Source organism: Euleptes europaea, chromosome 21, assembly GCF_029931775.1.
Source record: "Euleptes europaea isolate rEulEur1 chromosome 21, rEulEur1.hap1, whole genome shotgun sequence".
Classification (NCBI taxonomy): Eukaryota; Metazoa; Chordata; class Lepidosauria; order Squamata; family Sphaerodactylidae; genus Euleptes; species Euleptes europaea.
This window is the reverse complement of record NC_079332.1, coordinates 783,272-796,378: the sequence shown is the minus strand read 5'-3', so window position 1 is coordinate 796,378 and position 13,107 is coordinate 783,272.

Genomic DNA, 13,107 nt, shown 5'->3' with positions numbered 1-13,107 from the left:
TCCAGCCTCTGCTTAAAAACCTCCAGGGGAAGGAGAGCCCCACCCCCACCCCGAGGGAGCTTCGTTCCACTGGGGAACCGCTCTGTTTTTGCAGAACATGTCTAAAGTTGGCTGCTGTTCCCCAGGCTCCATTTCCAAATCTCCAGGAATTTCCAAGTCAGGAGCTGGCAACCCTCCCTGAAGGTGCATTAGTTTATTGATTTGTTTAAAACATTTATTAGCCGCTTTATTTCCTTACAAGAAATCAGAAGGAGATTGAGACTGGGAAGGGCAGCCATGAAGGAGCTAGAAAATATTTTGAAGTGTAAGGGTGTGTCACTGGCCACCAAGACTAGATTCATTCATGCCATCGTATTCCCTATTACTATGTATGGGTGTGAAAGCTGGACAGTGCAGAAAGCTGATAGGAAGAAAATAGATTCCTTTGAAATGTAGTGTTGGAGGAGAGGGTTACGGATTCCGTGGACTGCCAAAAAAACAAATCAGTGGGTTATAGATCAAATCAAGCCTGAACTGACCCTGGAAGCTAAAATGACTAAACTGAGGCTATCATATTTTGGTCACGTCATGAGACCACAAGAGTCATTGGTAAAGACAGTCGTGCTAGGAAAAGTTGACGGCAGCAGGAAAAGAGGAAGACCCAACAAGAGATGGATTGACTCAACAAAGGAAGCCACAACCTTCAATTTGCAAGACCTAAGCAAGGCTGTCAAAGATAGGACATTTTGGAGGACTTTCATTCATAGGGTCGCCACTTGATGGCACTTAACACACACGCACACACACACACACATTTCCTTACTGAGATCAAGGCGGCTTACCACATACATTAAATACAGTAATATACATTTCAATATGGTGGTTGTTCCATGAAGGTCACTCCAGGTGGCAGCATCGCCCTGCGGAGAGGTCAGCATGTGTCAGGGGGGAGGTTCTGGGAGAGCCGGGTGCGAATCCCTGCTCCTCTGTGGAAGCTTGCTGGGTGCCCTTGGGTCAGTCGTGCGGTCTCAGCCTAGCCTTCCTCACAGGGTTGCTGTGAAGTTACAATGGAGGAGAGGAGAAAGATGTGAGCCCCTTTGGGTCTCCAGTGGGAAGAAAGGCAGGTGTCAAATGAAGTAAATAAATGTACGTGGTTCATGGGACTGCCCAAAAGGCGCATTAGAGAGCATCGGGTGGTTGTTTTGTGTAGGCAACAGCAGCTAGTGCAGTTAAGACTGGAGAAAGGAGTTGGGGCAGTTTCTCTGATGGGTCCCCCTCTCAGGTTCTGATGCACACCACCACTGGAGTCAAGAGTAAAGCAAAGTCTGCTTGTCTCTGGTTCATTCGCTGCCCTTTGAAGGAGGAAGCGGTCAGACACAAGATTCCCCCTGTACACATATGAACCTGCCTGAGAATGGAGCCTGTCTGTGGAGACCCTTCTGTGGGAGTCCTGGCCTTTGGAGATACAGCGAGTGTCTGTGGGAGACCAGGTCTTTCCTGTGGTGGCACCGTGGCTTGGGATCTCCCATCCCAGAGCTCCATCCGTACTTATCCTGGCATCAGATTGAGCCCTGTTCAGGCGAGCTTTGAATGGCAGCTAGCTGTTACGCCTTTGACTGGTGCTGATGTTTGAAACTTTATTTATTTAAATGCCAGCTTCTTTGTATTTATTCGTACTGGGTTACTCTTTGCTGTTCTCCAGTTGGCTGTTCTTGTTGTTGTGTTCGATATTGTCGAATTTTGCATTCCTAGTCCTATGGCATTGTTTGTTGGATGTCTTGTGCAGTACCATTACATTTCCCCTCTCTCTCTTTTGTTACTCTACAATCTGTCTTGAGTCTCAGTGAAGAAGGTAGGCTATAAAGAAGCTGAACAAATAAATGAAGGCTCCGAGGTAGAGCCTCTGCTTGGCATGCAGGAGGTCCCCAGTTCGATCCCTGGCATCCTGAGTTAAAAGGATCAAGGAGCAGGTGACCCTGAGATGCTGGAGAGATGCTGCCAGTCTGAGTAGACATTGATGGACCATAGATCTGACTCAATAGAGGGCACCTTCATGTATCCACGTGTGTGCCATAAAACTCTGGTATACATCTTCCTGTGAATAAATAACAGTATCCAGAAATAAAGGAAGCCACAGCCCTCAATTTGCAAGATCTGAGCAAGGCTGTCAAAGACAGGACATTTTGGAGGACTTTGATTCATAGGGTCGCCATGAGTCGGAAGCAACTTGACGGCACTTAACACACACACATGCACACATCCAGAAACACAAAAGGGACTAGCAACCAAAGGAGGAAGGAAGTTTTTTCACCAGGTGGAAAAGTCAACATCTTAGCAACTAGGGATTGTTTCAAAACACAAAACCATACTGTCCCCTCTGAAGATGTTTTATGTACAACATGCGTAGTCAGAGGGGAAAAACAAATTCAGATCGTTTGTGGCAAGCGGAGTGAAGGTGTTTCAGTCCGGAGGGAAGAGAGGCGGTTACGAATGTCTGGGTGAGTTGGTGGTAATTATTTCGTAAAACACTCCACAGTCATAATTAACCCCCTCTTTCAATCTCCCTCCTGGATTAATGATACTTTTGCAAATTTCATTTATTTTTTTTCATGTCAAAAGAGCGTCAGTCCAATTTGGGAGCGCAATTAGCGTGGAATGAGATGGCAGCTGCTGACTTTAATGGCTGGTCTTAAGTGTCACTCGTCTGCGGAACTGCGCAAAAAATCCGAGAGGCGGAGATGAGGCCGCCAAATGCAAGGTTGTCAATCTGCTTTCGTAATTAAGCTTTTCACACACACACACGAGTTGTATTGTTCATTGTCGCGATTGCGCAAGCGATGCAAATTGAGCCGAACTGAGGCCATGAACGGCTACAATTCAGCCGCAGGTTTTTCGTACTTAGTCCCTAAACTGGGAAACTGTTTTTTTTTTTAATTGTGAATTTAAAATGGGAGGTACACTTCACTCTAACTTCCCCAAAGATTTGCCCTTCCGGGAAGGGGCCGTGGCTCAGTGGTAGAGAATCTGCTTGGCATGCAGAAGGTCCCAGGTTCAATCCCGAGTAGCATCTCCAGTTAAAGGGACGAGGCAAGGAGGTGATGTGAAAGACCTCCGCCTGAGACCCTGGAGAGCCGCTGCCGGTCTGAGTAGACAATACTGACTTTGATGGCCCCAGGGTCTGATTCAGTAGAAGGCAGCTCCATATGTTAATGTGAGCTTCCCAATTTCTAGATGAATGACTGTTCAGAGTAAGTCATCTGACTGGGGGGGGGGGGAAAGCCAGGAACAGTTATTCATCCAGAGGCCCAACAGGAACCCTCAGAGAGTCTATAACTCTGCTGGTGTACAGTATAGGATGGGATAGAATGATTTAACCGCGTTCCTTGTGCAAATGATTGGTAGGTCAGAGCAGCAAAGGCAGCTCTTATCCAGGTAGAGTGCTTTGTGCTTGCAGCAGTTAAATTATTGGATGTGTTTCTTCTCCATCACATGCTAGAAATTCATTTTTGAGGGAGCTGCTGAAGGTGGCGGTGAAGGCAGTGTGGCGAAGGGTACCGAAAAAGCTGCTGGGTGAAACTGGAAGTCAACCGCCAGTCAGAAGTTGTTCTCGCCTTCTCTCTAGAGCCCTACAAAATGATGATCATCCTGGTAATAGAGCATGGTTTCGTTGCTGGCCATGAGTCATGCCAGGTACAGACTTAATTGTGGTACAGAAGCCAAAAAGGGCCCTATGAGCTCCTCTTCAGGGACTGACTCATTCATAACTCATTTCTATTTCTTTGCTAAAAAGTGCAGGAATTCGGATGGGTGTAGAGGTGTGATCAATGCAGCCGTCAGCAACTCTTATGCATGTTTAATGCACACCAGTGCGCCGTGAAAATAAAGCAACATGCGTTCAAGCTTTATCTTTTTTTCGTTTTGTTAGTTGAACTAATGTTGGCCGGAGAAGATCGAAAGGGGATTGCATCTGTGTTTCCCAGAGCTCTGAGCTCCTCAGCAGTAAATATTACCCAAAGGTAGGGAGAACCTGCTAGAGATCTTGGGAACTCTGACATAACATGGCCACAGGTGGAAAAATATTCTGGGGTGGTACGAAGCACCAGTACACAGTGCTTAGGAACCAAGATACTTGAGTGTATCTGGAGAGTCGGCAGGAAATCCCCCACCCCCGAGATTTTATATTCCTCTTCCCAAAGTAAGGATTCTTTCAACTCACCTTCCAGGGGTTGATTTCTACCTGTGGCAAACTCCGGTTTAACACTTTGCAAACCATGATTAAAAAAAAAAAAAAGAGGCTACTTTGCATTTAAATTTGTTTTATTGCTTGCATTGCCTGAAGTTCTCAAAATAAGCAGTTATAACTACTGATCAAACAGTTGTGTTCATGAAATCTGTTTGCGCAGGGCTGTTACGCAGTCAGACACACACACAAAAAGGCCCAGAATCTGTTCATGTATTTTTAACTCAGCGCTAATGGGAACTGTTGCTTTGGAAGAGGCTGCTAATGAGAGCTTGTGCTATTGAGTATATGACATTTACCCCAATCTTAGCAGGGTAATTTGGGAAGATTTATTATCCTTCGGTGCCTGTTACTGAAACATCCACTTTGGGAATGATGGAGAGAGTTTCGAACAAGGCAGCCTGCGTCTTTTAAACAGAGAAAAGATTAGATGTTTGTTTACAGCTTCATGATTGAACAGGAATGGCTTTATTAAGAGGGACTCTACTGAAGAGGCTGTCCTGTAACCGCTTGAGATCCCTGGGGATCCAGCAAGCCAAAGAAAGGAGTTTTTGCTTGCCTAGGAGATCAAGAAGGAGATGTCATTTGTGCATGTTGTTTGATTCGGCAGAGCAACAAGGCCAAGGTGAAACTGATACCTTCCCTGACTCGTGAGCACAGAAGCCAAAATGCTGAGCAAGGGGACCGTATCTTGGTGCAGGACCGCAACAAGAGTACAGGGATAGTTTTCCACATGCTGGAAACACTGAGGCTAGACTACTGTGCTGCATTGCGTGAGGGGCTACCCCAGAGGCTATTTTGGAAACTTTAACAGGTTCGAAATGTCTGCTGCAGCTTACCCGCAGTCACACAGTGAAGATCCGTGGGTTGTGGTGGCAACAGCTGCCAAAACAACATTTTTTAAAAATCTGCTCAGCTAATCAGATCTCCAGAGGACAAGCAGAAGCCTTACCTGGCCACACCCGCTTTCTAAAAACACTTGGTGGGCACTAGATGACCCTGGTGGTCCCTTCCAACACTATGATTCTATGTTTGAAATTCCAGTGCTGAAAATAGTAGAGGCTAGGGAATGAGGCAGAAATGGATCAGAAAGTGGCAGATTACAGATGGCCCACATGCTTTAATCTATGCATGGGGTTATATCACATATATTTTGTCAGCCCAGTTTGGTGTGGGAGGAGGCAAGCTTCTGAGTGTCACAGGATTCTTCAACAGGGCACGTTGGAACTGTTTGCGTTCCCGTAGGCCTCTCTCTGCCCACGTTGCCGTGACTGCATCCGACAGCTGACTTTATAACCGGAATGAGTGGTTCTCCTGGTCATGTTGACTTGTTTTCCCTTTCCTGATGAAGGGGGGGACAGTGAAGCGCTCGGTTGTCACCGTGTGAGCCAATGCCGACTCATCTGTCGTTGTCGTTTAATCACACAAACATTAGTACGACAACAGTGTCTGTCTTGCACCCGCTGCGACAATAATTGGCTCATTAGCCTGAGGATCGTCAGGCATCAAAGAACCTTGTAGACAATTAATGTTTCATGACAAACGGATCTTGTCCCTCTGTGAGGACTGCAAATATTATTATGAGAGAAAGCCACCCGAGAATCTCACAGATCAGTTCCCTTTGAAAGATTAATACCCAGTTACCACTTCCCATCCTTTCAATGGTGGAAGTAGGTTTTTACTGGAGATTCAAAGTTGGGCAGTTCTGGTTGCTGCATCTCGAAAAGGACGTTGTGGTTGCTGGAAGTTGTATCGAGGGCTCAACAAAGACTTGGGTTTCCTTAGCCATGTCAGGTTTTAACTAGCTTCGAGGAAGTGGCACAACCTCAGCGTGTGGCATTTCTCTGTAGATCGACACGGCTTGCCGTTGCGGAGTATTGTGGATAGGCCTTTTTTAATTACAGGCAGCGTGGGGACAATCCCGCAGGGAGGTCTTTTTTCGTTGTGCATTTGTTAACATCGTTTCTGCGTATAAAGATAAGGGGATGCACGTGCCAGAGAAGGGGGTGGGGGCCTTTACAGCCGCATAAAACCAACCCGCTCAAGATCTCACTCGGGGCTCGTCTGGCTTTGAAGCACTGCAGTTTATCCCTGCTTTCCAATTCCACCAGGACCCAGTGACAGGAGATGAAATCAGGCGGGGCTGAGTCACAGTAACACAGCTCTCCCCCTATTTTATAGGTCAGGCACCGCTGTCTCACTGCGCTCATGACCACGGGTTGATCTCTCAACCTGTGGCCGCTAATGCCATATCCGGTTGGTTTGGTGAGCTGTCTCCCTGGGGGCCTCATCTTCTCCGTGGGGGGCATCCGACGTGGTGCGGGTCGGGATGTGAGCAAGCCTGACTCCTTGGGGACGCTGCCTTTCCCAGAAGGACTTTGACTGCCCAGGGTGGGTCCGCTAAGGCTTGCCAACCTCCAGGTGGGGCCTGGAGATCTCCTGGAATCCCAACAGATCGCCGGACAACAAAGGTCAGTTCCCCTGGAGAAAATGGCTGCTTTGGAGGACCGACTCTACGGCATTATGCCCTGCCCTGTGCAGGCTCCGTCCCCAAATCTCCAGCAAATTCCCAACCGGGCGTAGTAGGCAACCTGTCACTCCCTTTATTCCCACCCTCCTGCTTCCCCAAGTTCAAATGTCCTTTGACGGTTTTGGAGCCTGCAAAAAATCTCACAGCTGGCTGCACGTGTCCTGGAGGTATTTGCTCAATTGCAAGATTATGTGTTCCCCCCTCCTCAGATATACCACCAAAAAAAGAAGAAGAGGTTGTCTTAACTTTGCAAAGAAGTGACAGCTACTTCCGATACTAATAATCTTTTTTGGGTATAACATTTTGGGGGGGGATCTTATAGGCTGTCTTCCTTTCAGGTTAATACACTAAATGCTGGGCGTTGCAATCGCGCTCTCTTCCAAGGAAGCTCGTGTAGCCTCGCCGACTGACAGGCAGAAATCCAACAGGGGCATCTTTTCCCATCAGTGGGGGAACACTGCACCTGTGGGGTCTCTGCCTGTGGCAGGCAGCTCCTGACGCAGCTGGGACTGCAGAAAGCATCTCGCCTATGACTGTGTGGGGTGGGTGGGACCTATGGGGAGGGGAGACTTTGCTGGCTTGCTGGTGATTTCAGCCCCTGGACACCCCAGCTGGGGAAAAGGTGGAGTCAGACAGCTGTGGGGAGGGGGGGCCAGGAGAGAAGAGGGCTGCTCCTCCCTCACTGTGCTTATATAGAAGTGGGGAAGCGAGGCAGAGAGAGCGAGAAAGAGAGAGACCCTCTGCCATCATCTCCTGAGCCTCGAAACTTTTTTGGCTGCTGCATCCACTCTGGTCCCCACCAGTGGCTGCATCTCTTTGAGAGCAGGTTCCTTCCTGCCGGCTGCAGACTTGCTGTGGTTTTGTGTTTGTTTTTTTGGGGGGGCCTTTCCCCCTCCCTCGATCTTGCTCAAATTCACCCCTTGGCTGGAGTGCCTGCCGTTGCTGCTGTTCTTCCCATGATGATTTTAAGGCCTTGGAGAGCCCTCTGCTTCCTGGGCTTGTTCTTGGTCCTCGACCCGGTGGGCGCTTGGTACAAGCACGTGGCAAGCCCGAGGTACCACACCGTGGGGCGAGCTTCAGGGCTTCTGATGGGGGTCGGCCGGTCCCCTTATCTGTGGCGTCGGGCATTGGCAGAGGAACTGGGGCAGAGCCCAGACGCAGCCTCCTCCCTGCCTGCAAACAGGGCGCCCTCTCAGTGGCTGAGGCTGCAGCAGTTCCCAGCGGAGGTGGAAGCGAGGGCCACTCTGGAGCATCCTTACCCGGAGTCCCAGGGGCCACCGGAGAAAGGAAAAGCCAGCGAGAGAGCCTTCCTGCAGGAGGCGTCTCTGAGAACCCGAGCCGTCAGGAACCTCTTGGCCGCCCTTCAGCACCAAGGAACAACTCGGGCATCCCAGTGCCCGGCCGGGTGCCGAGAGACTCCCTGGCGAAAACCCGCCCTGTATCCGGAGCTCCTGGAGAGGGCGATGCAGAAGAAAGAACAGCTGGGCGCTGCTCAGGAGGCCAGGTAAATTGCACACAGGAAGTATTCTCTTCCACCGGGGTAGCCGGGCTTAGGCTATGGGGAAAATGGGAGTCTTAAGGCTCTTTAAAGAGGAACAGACTGATGGAAGCAGAAGCATTTCCCCCTCCTTCCCACCCCCGCCCCCGTTGTTAAATGCATGATGCAAAATCTCAGTTGTCAGAGAGGTGTTAGGCACAGAGGGAGAAATAAGCGGCAAACCATAGTGCTTAAATGCCATCGAACGCAAGAGGCAGAACCGGTAACTTCACTGCAAAATTTTAAAAGTACCCAAGACAAGCACAGTGACTGTTGAGTCTTCTGGGACTCCAAGGAAAAAAGTCCCCCCCCCCCAGAAGAAAAATTTCCAGGGGTTCCTGCTTAGTCACCTCTTAGTGCCCTGCCATCTCTGTCCCATACTCTGGTCCAGGCTGTTAAAGAGGGATTCAAACGGTGGATTCTTGTTTTAAAGTTTCTAAGCTGGGTTAGGGGAAGGAAGGCTCGAGATCTCAGACACTAAGCAGGGTCGGCACTTGGACTTTAAAAAAAGACACAGGTTGAAGGAGCTGGGTGTGTTTAGCCTGGAGAGGAGAAGACTGAGGGTTGATATGATGACCATCTTCAAGGACTTGACGGGCCGCCATGTAGAGGAGGGTGCCGAGTTGTTTTCTGTTGCCCCAGAAGGTCGAACCAGAACCAATGGGTTGAAATTAAATCAAAAGAGTTTCTGTCTAAACATAAGGAAAAACCTTCTGATGGTTAGAGCAGTTCCTCAGTGGAACAGGCTTCCTCGGGAGGTGGCGAGCTCTCCTTCCCTGGAGGTTTTTAAGTAGAGGCTAGATGGCCATCTGTCAGCGATGCTGATTCTATTATCTTAGGCAGATGATGAGAGGGAGGGCGCCTTGGCCATCTTCTGGGCATGGAGTAGGGGGTCACTGGGGGTGTGGGTGGGGAGGTAGTTGTGAATTTCCTGCATTGTGCAGGAGGTTGGACTAGGTGACCCTGGTGGTCCCTTCCAATTCTGTGATTCTATGATTGTTTTGCCTCTCCACAGGGTTTTCAAGCCCGAGATCTGACCTGTGACGGAATGAGGTGTCCTGCCAAAGGAACTGACCGAAGGGTGCCGGCGAAGAGACGTGGAAGCTGATTCCTGTACTTGGGAGTGAAAGGATTTCAGAATGCTTCTTTGTACCAGGCTCAGGGAAGAAGCAGGCTGTGATCCCATGAATCGTGACTGTACAGAATTTCCTTAGGTGGCTGCAGGCTGCCTGCTCTCTTCCGACCCTTGATTTCCTCATCTGACACTTTGCTTTCCTTTCTCCAGCTGGTGGCACACAAGCAGGGGATCCCTATTGTTTTCCAGCCACCTTCACGTTCACATCTGGGGGTGGGGGACAAAGAAAAGGCAATTTCAACGACCGTTTGCCTCTTCAGATTCCTAGAACGGCTTCTTTGCGATATGATGCTGGGCCCTTTTTATTTCATTTCTGGGATGCTGTACTCATTAAAAACAAGATTTAAATCGAGGGAATGCTGTGCTTTCTTACATTACAGCGATGAGGAGAATTCAGGGAGGGTGGCTCTATTGGGGGCTATGAGCCATGATAGTTAAATGGAGCCTCCATTTGCAGAGGCAGTATGCCTCTGAATACAAGGTGCTGAAAACAAAGAAGGGCCTTCGTACCCTGCTTCCTGGAGTCATCTAGCATTTCCTCTCTCTCTCTCTTTCTTCCAGTCCATGTTTTCCCTTAAGCCTTTGGTTTACCCCCCTTGAAATTAAGTCTGTATCTGGAATACTGGCAGATGGTCCCCCTGTTTATCCTCTATACCCCTGCCCAATCTTTCTCACCTCCCTTCTGTCAAATTTTACAGTGTGTCAGTTCCTCAGGGCAGAGCGCAAGCGTGGTGTGGTTAAGAGCGGTGGTTTGGAGTGGTGGGCTGTGATCTGGAGAACCGGGTTTGATTCCCTGCTCCTCCATATGAGCGGCGGAGGCTAATCTGGCGAACTGGATTTGTTTCCCCACTCCTCCACATGAAGCCAGCTGGGTGACCTTGGGCTAGTCACAGCTCTCTCAGCCCCACTTGCCTCACAGGGTGTCTGTTGTGGGGAGGGGAACGGAAGGTGATTGTAAGACGGTTTGATTCTCCCTTAAGTGGTAGAGAAAATCAGCTTATAAAAACCAACTACTCCTCCTCCTCCTCCTCCTCCTCCTCCTCCTCCTCCAATTCTATCAGGGAAAGAATTATAGGCTTGGGGTTGTGGGGGGAGATAGACCTGATCCGGCAAGCCATGGCTTATGTTTTCTTGATTTTTTCTTTATCTGTTAAATATTTCAATCATAGTGGGAAAACTAGTTTGTTGTTGTTGGGGAGGGGAGCTCTGAAGAGTTCAAAATCAGTTTGGGACGATGGCATTGTCGATAGAGAGGGTTTCGTGAGGGGGGATTCTTTCCTCCCCCAGTTTCATCCTCCCGCTTCGTCTGATTCTGCCCTTCTTCCCTCTGGCTGTCTTTATACTTTTTAAAAAAGTCACACGAGATCTAATGATGGTTCTGATCTCCTCACATTTAACAGAGCCCCAAAATTATATCCCTGGTTCCGATATGAGTTCTGCAGTGAAGCGCAGGAGCTGCTACAGCATCTGTGGTAGAGGGTGCCCATAATCCTGTCCTACCTTATAGCGTTGGAGTAAGCTGCTGTATTGGGTGCGGAGTGCTTTAAGAACTCAAACCGTTCTGTTTCATCACCAGGTATGATTTCTGTATACAAACAACTAGGTTTGAACTATTCGTAAAAAAAAACATGAAAACCAGACAGATCTTTGCCCCTAGGAGCATGCAAGGCAGGGTTTTTCAAAAGTAGCTATAGGTACATCAGGCCCGACCTGGATGGCTCAGATCTCACCAGATCTCAAATGTTAAGCAGGGTCAGCCCTAGTTAGTACTTAGATGGGCAGAGGCAGGCAATGGGAAACCACTCCCGAATGTCCCTTGCCTTGAAAACCCTATGGGGTTACTGTACGTTGGTTGCCCCTTGCCCCTTGCTCCTTCACCACCATTGCCACGAAGCCAGAGAAACTTGTTGACTGGAGGCTCATCTGGGCAGGAGTCGTCTCTGCCTTGGATGGTTCCCTCTAGGCTGGGTCTCAGCTGCAAGAGCGGATTTGCTCCCTCCTGCGGGGTGGACTCGAGCCCGGGGCTGTTTGCCACCCGTACACCTCCACCACCCACTCAGACTCAGGCCCCTAAAGGCTTGTCTGGGCCCGGCTCAGCTGCTGAAAGCCGTTTTGCTGGTGCTTGGAACGAAGCCGCGGATCGAAACAGAGAGGCCGTTCCTCTCCTGATGCCAGGAGGCTTGGACTGCCGAATGGAGGAAGCGGGAGAATTTGGGCATGGTTCCTCAGCACAGTGGGTGCTTGCAGGACACCAATGTGTAAAACACACAAACGCAAGAAGCAAATGTTGCCATGCTCGGAGGGGCAGGTAAATATAGGGTAGCTTCTCCGGGTCAGTTCCATGGTAAGAAATAAATTTGCAAGGCGGTTTGCTCTCCCTACCTAGAGAGAAGTCGGGGTGATAAAACAGGGAGGAATTGTACCGCTCCTGCTTCGGCACATCCTGGACCTCCATACCTCTGGGGGTTCAGGTAATGAGATCTACACCTGGGTGTTACCTGCATACCTGTCAGAACCCACTCTGAATGTTAAAGAGCATCAGGGATAAAATAGAGCCAATGTGAAAGAGCACTGGAAACAGGTGAAAGCAGACTTTGTGGCGGTGAGTTCCGCAGGGCAAGTGCCCACTGGGTGAAGTGGTCATGCTTGTGGTTTGTGTGGAATCTACTGCCAAGCAGTTCCATAGAGTGATCCCGAGTTCCAGAAGGGGAGAAAAGTTTCGTTCTACCAAGTTTTGTCTCCACCATGTACAGTTTGATCAATCTCTCATGAAACTTTAACTAAAAAGACCTAGGTGCTTCTGCCTTACGTGGTCATAGAATCATACAGTTGGAAGGGGACACCATCTAGTCCAACCCCCTGCACAATTCAGGAAATTCACAACTACCTCCCCCCCACACCCCCAGTGTCCCCTACTCCACGCCCAGAAGATGGCCAAGATGCCCTCCCTCTCATGATGTGGCCAAGGTCACAGAATCAGCATTGCTGAAAGATGGCCATCTAGCCTCTGCTCTGTGATAAATTTGGGTCCCCTTTTCTGCATTTCTTGCCATGAAATGCACTGTGGGGGGGACCTCATTCCAGTTGCTTCCTCCCTCAGCTTAACCCACTTCGCAGGGTCATCGTAAATATAAAACAGAGTGGGGGGGAAGCACCAGGCTCCTCAGAAGGAGAGGACGAAAATGTACTAAACGGATCCCACGTTATGGGCAGAAATCAAATTGTGCTGTGGCAGTGGATGTCTTTTGGTGAGGCACTCTGGACCTCTGAATGGATGCAGATGAGATTACAAGTCAACATCCTCTTTATTGTCCTCCCCCCCCCCCACCTCCAGCTTATCAGCTCTGACTGCGGTCTCATCCATTCTGTCCTGTGCCTTGTCCCCCTCCCGCTTGGGTTCATCTGCAAAGCTTCTGCCTCCAGTTAATAAATGGCACTTGACAGTCGGGCTCTGCAGTACCCAATTTCAGCAAATAGATTAGCCTCCGTCTGCCAGCCACTTGCCCCTGTTTACGCCGCTAACTTGCCTCTCCAAAGGCTGTGTGTGTATGGGTGTGTGGTGGGGATGGAGCCCTTGAAGTACTTGAAGGGCTGTCATGTGGAGGAGGGTGCCGAGTTGTTTTCTGTTGCCCCAGGAGGTCGGACCAGAACCAATGGGTTGAAATTAAATCAAAAGAGTTTTCGTC